This window comes from Macadamia integrifolia, unplaced genomic scaffold (genome assembly GCF_013358625.1).
Source record: "Macadamia integrifolia cultivar HAES 741 unplaced genomic scaffold, SCU_Mint_v3 scaffold2021, whole genome shotgun sequence".
NCBI classification, from domain to species: Eukaryota; Viridiplantae; Streptophyta; class Magnoliopsida; order Proteales; family Proteaceae; genus Macadamia; species Macadamia integrifolia.
In genome coordinates, this window is record NW_024868465.1 from 105,398 (window position 1) to 110,912 (window position 5,515).

Sequence of the window (5,515 nt, forward strand, 5' to 3'; positions counted from 1 at the left end):
TTCATGTTTGGTTTTATTGGCGTAGACAGGTTGGAGAATAAAATTTTCAGACTCAGTAGGAGACCTTTTCTAGGCTTCTGCATGGTTCTCAGTTCTATACACTAGGGATAAAAGCCAAACCTGGGAGAAAATGTCCGGCTAATGCTTCAACAGTTCTTGACACTAACAGATAGCTTCAACAGTTCCTGACGTGAACAGATCCTCAAGAAAATGAATGAGAGAGAGAGGGGGTGAGAGACTAATAGCACTTTAGTCTTTTCTTTTTAGAGTCAGAGTCTGTCTTACTCAAACTCTTTAAGTGTATGTGAGGTACTACAGCCTCAAAACAAATTTTGATGAATGAATTGATGAATTTGTTGCTTTCCTGGTCTTTGGATTTCAGGCTTAGAGCCTTGGACATTCGGGGATTTAGATGTTTACTCTGTGGATTCTGAGTGGTGCTTCAGTGGTTTCAGAAGTGAGACTTTGGTGGATTCCAAGCCTGCAATCAGGTGGATTCCTGAATGATTATCTTTCCCTAATCTCTATTCAATCCTCCATCTCATACCAAGTTAGGTTTTCTGAACTGTCTTCCCCGTGATTGCTATTCTGTTAGAATATTCTAGTTTAATTTTCAGGTTAGTTATAGTTCCAGTTTTGGGGTTAATCTTAATTTAACTCTGCTGATTTTTGGTATTTATTTGACTTACTAATTACAAGTTTCGGATTTTGTTTATCTCTCAGTTTTCCAATCAATTTTAGGAAACCTTCTCCAACTATTATTCTTCCAATTCTGGTTTCTTGGCTCTGATTTTAAATTTCTGTTTCCTGGTTTCAGTTCTTTGTTTGGTTATCTCTGTAATACCTTGACTGTGCTCTGTCTTAGAGCCCCAAACTATCCATCGATTTTGCAGTTCTTTAACTGTCCTATTTCCTATAGGATTCTTTCGTAACATGAATCTAGCTATCAGTTTTCAATCAAACTTTACTGGAATGTTCCCCTTGATAAATATTTCACTCAACCTTTTGACCTAATCAGATTTATATTCATTAAGTTATTGATTTTATCTTAAATCTAGTTGTTCCTTATCCCTGCGATAGATGCAATGAAATCAATTCTGTTTTCAGTCATTCAACTTACAGTAAGAAACATATCACATAATCATATATTGTTTCACCATAGAAGAAGAAGAAGAAGAAGAAGAAGAAGAAGAAGAAGAAGAAGAAAAACTGAAACCGAATTTACATTACAGTAAGAACATGGTTCCAAAGAAGAAAAAAATCACATAAATGTCGAAATCTAACCTTAAATCAAGCTTCGATTCTAGTTCTTCAAACCTTGGAGTCGATCGTCTGATTTGGAAATAGGGTAAACCCTAGATATGAAGTTACAACCTGAAAAATAGAAACCGAACTTCAATAATCCTAATAAAACACAAATGAAGCCCAATAATACAAAGAAAAATACAAATAAGAGGGGAATCTCACCTTCAATCAACTCGGTTTTAGGTGTTCTTCTCAGATGCGAGCTGGCATGGCCAGAGGGTAAATGTTAGAAACCCTAGACACAAATAATGAAGAAGAAAAAGAGAAGGAAGAAAGAAGAAAAATACGAAGAAGAAGAAGAAGAAGAAAACTAATACGAAGAGGAAGAGGAAGAGGAAGAGGAAGAAGATCTCGAAGCAGAAGAAGATGAGCGGAAGAAGACGAAGACGAGAAAGCAGAGGAAGCAGAGGAAGCAGAGGAAGAAGAAGAAGAAGAAGAAGAAGAAGAAGAAGAGGAATAAGAAGAAGGAGAAGAAGGAGAAGAAGAATCGCAGAATCTTACCTGTTGCTTCACCGTCGCTGAACCTCGGGCGGACTTCACCGGGAGAATCGCAGGATGATGTGGAAATGGATTCAACTTGAATCCATCGCTTTTATACGAACCTCCGGAACCGTGACTCGATTCCGGATTAACCTCAATAGGTTAATCCGGATGAATCATGGTTTTTAGTTGGTTACCCTGATTCTACTGGCCTCCATGATTCCGAACCGATTTTTCACAAAAATGAACCAAACGGTTTAATTTAAATTGGAAACTGATTCCCTGGGATCTGGTCCGATGGATAAATCGAACCAAACGCCCCAATGCTTCATTGGGTTCACAGCCATCTGGGGCTAAGCATAACGTCATGAAGGGAAGATAATTACTTATGAAAGGTATTCTATGGAAGCTGGAAACCGGTGAAAGAATTAAGATCTGGGATTATGCTTGGAACCCTTCCCTCAAAAGTCTAAACCAAAACACTCAAGACCTCTAGATTGTGAGCTTAACAATGTCTTAGAGCTCACAGATGCTGATAATTGAATTTGCGTTTTGATCTGTTGAATACTCTGTTCCACTTTGAAGATAAGGCCCCAATCCTAAAAATTAACCTTGACTTATTTCCTAAAGAAGATTCTTTTCTTTCCAATGAAGCAACTGACTCTGTTAGGGCTCAACCATCAACATCACATCATTCAAGTTGGAACTCCATACCTTCTATCATATGGAAACGCATCTAGGGCTGCAAAAATGTACCAAAAATTAAATCCTTCTTATGGAAGTCTTGTGCTCAATGTCTGGCTACAGGTTTGGGCTTTCATAACCGTCAGCTTCCCTTTGATCCTTCATGTCTCAGATGTTGTGCTTCTCCAGAATCGATTAATCTTTTTTTACTGGGGTGTTCTCTTGCTTTCTTTTTGCATCAAGGGGAAAATCCATTATAGTTGGAGCACTTTTACTGATCTTGGAAAAAGTAATTGTAACAACACCATTAGCCTCATCTCTTTCATATGTTGATCTCGTTGGAAGTCAAGAAATGACCTTATATCTGACCATAGAAACTGGACTCCAGAGAATATCATTATATTTGCACCATCAGCTTACTAGGACTTCAATCAAGCCACTGCCATTGCTTCTCAGTCTCAGCCCCAACTCGGTTCCTTCAGCTTGTCCAACTCCTCTGTTGGACAGGGATATAATCCTCGAAGTGCTTCCTATATTCCTTGATATTTTGTATTTGGCATCCTCTCTATAGGAGTGTTCTTTCTCCTTTGTTCCAAGGGAGCAGAACAACGTTGCCCAGAAGCCCTTGTTTATTGTGTGAGAGACAATTTTGCCAATCTCCAATCCTTGGCTCTTGGAGCTATGTAACTCTGAAGCCTCCACTAATTCAGGCCTGATTCAATAAATTTTCGCCTTGCCAAAAAAAAAAACAAAAATCTCTCCCTTTTCTTTTCTACAGTCTAAGCTTTTCTTTCTCCCACAACCTCCCCACCGGTCCGAGAAACCAGTCTTGACAAGATTTTGAATTGAAATCATGTTAGGCATCGGCACTTCACACCAGGGATTCAAAATCAATGAATCAGCCAGGATCAATTCCGATTTCGACCATTCTGAATCGGAAGATTCATGTCAATATTCGTTTTTCAGATCAAATGGCCGATTCTAAGATTCTTGGATCTGATTCCAGACGATTCTAATCTGATCTGAATCCAGATTCCAGTTTACAGATTCCATTTTCCCTGCACCGTCCATAATTGTCTCAGCTGTCTCAGGGTACTGAACACTAGCTGGTTCATTGACAGTTCTGGGCGGACCATATCAGCTTTTGGAATGATCCAGACCCAAATTGCAAATCTGCCAAAGGTTGAAGATTTGTATATGGTGAAGTTGAAGTAAATCTCACCTCGGTTGTCTACAAATTCGTAATTGACGTTGAAAGTCTGTCATCTCAGAAATATAATTGAATCTTTCACAATTCCATAGACCGCTTTGCCAATACACAAGCCATGCCCTTGTACGAGAACTCTGGCATGAGCAATGTGGTTCATGCCAGACGTAATGATCATCTCTTTTATCTCCAAGATGTTAGGAAACAGTTCAAACTAGATTTTTGGTTCAATCCAAATTTGTCAGGAAAAAGAATGGAATGGAGTTTGGATCAGGTTTTCGTATGAGAACCATTCTCGTACAAGCTGATCCACATAGATGGAATCTAACACAGAATTAGTTGTTGGGTAGATTCTATCTATGAGGATCAATCCCGTACAAGAACGAGAATGGTTCTCATATGAGGACTTGATCCACTCTTCAATGGAATATCATAACAATTGATAGAAATTCCTTAAGCATATTTCTTGATTGTAGTATTCACAGACTGTGTACAAAAACAAACATGCAAAACATAAGAGATAAAACAACAAATGGGGGTCGTGAAAACTTTCAGCATTGGAATCCTTCTATATCTGTTTAGTTGCAAGGGATATTTAAGGGGAAAGGAAGTGAAATTTTTATACTTAAAAAAGAAACTTTTGTAATCATTACTCCATTTGATTGTATAAACTACGCCATATTTTTAACCATATTTAGTAATGATACATTTTACATATAATTTTTTATAGCAAAGGATTTTGAATGCAAAGTAAACTGAAATTTAATAGCCAAATATGGAATGATTTGAAGTTAATGATATAGTCACATGGGATAATAATTACAAACATTTATTTTAAGTATGAAAATTTCACTTCCATTCCCTTTAATTCCCCTTGCAATCAAATAGAGCATTCAGAAAAAGGAAAAGTATGAAAAAGTGTGTCTATTTCGGGCTCTCATGTCACATATTCACACTTGCTGTGTAAGGTATAAGCCCCTATGCCTAAAGATGTGTAACAAACATTGAATCTCCGCTACAGTATGGCTCACTCTCCTAAAGCCTCTCAAAATATGATTTCTTCAACCATACCTCCTAGCAATATCAGAGCACACCCATGCAGATGAGTTCCATGAAGCTCTAGTAACCACAACATTTGTCATTTCATAAGCAAGATTGGTAAGAACCACTAATGCCTTTGGTTCCATAGCAGAAGATGCATCCACCAAAAAAATGTGACTAATTAAAATGCCCTATAGGTAAGCCTTCATTACTAAGACGGAAGCTACTCACAAATGTTGAGAAGATCATCTTAAAATTCTGGAGCTCCTCAAGAGGTGGACAAGTAAAGCATTCCGCCTTATACTGGCATAAATGAGGGAAATCATCAGGTAAATCATAATCCAAAGATTTCTTTCTAGATTCCTACCAACAAAAAGAAATGGAAAAATACAAATACACAAATGTTCTTTACTTCAAGTTTCTTATGATTTAAAGGAATTTTTAAAGACACCAAATACAAGAAAATAATATGCACTCTCAAGTAGTCTGCCCTCAGAAAAAAAAAAGTTGTTAAACAGTTAAAAAGAAAATATCTCATTGATATGACTAACTGGACTTTTCTTTCAAGCGAGGCTCTGTCTAGAGATTGACAAGTGTCAAATTGAATTCAGTCATTGCATTAATGTGTACTCCAATAGGAGATTATATAATACAACAGGTGTAACGACTCTAGTCCAACTATTCAATAGGAAAGATATCACATAAAATATAAACTTCCATATACACTAGGATTCTTGAGAACCAAATAGGAGGTTAGTTAGAATAGGGAAACTTCTATATCGGTCAATACACCCACTC

At 37.3% G+C, this 5,515-nt stretch overlaps 1 long non-coding RNA gene across 1 annotated transcript; it reads right to left on the reverse strand.

Annotated features, from left to right (window-relative positions):
• Positions 1 to 1,316: 1,316 nt before the first annotated feature.
• LOC122065448 lies at positions 1,317 to 1,901 on the reverse strand. Its single transcript, XR_006136011.1, has 3 exons — positions 1,807 to 1,901; positions 1,468 to 1,508; positions 1,317 to 1,374 (listed from the first exon to the last, which is right to left on the reverse strand). It is a non-coding gene; the product is annotated as an uncharacterized LOC122065448 (long non-coding RNA).
• Between the last annotated feature and the right edge of the window lie 3,614 nt (positions 1,902 to 5,515).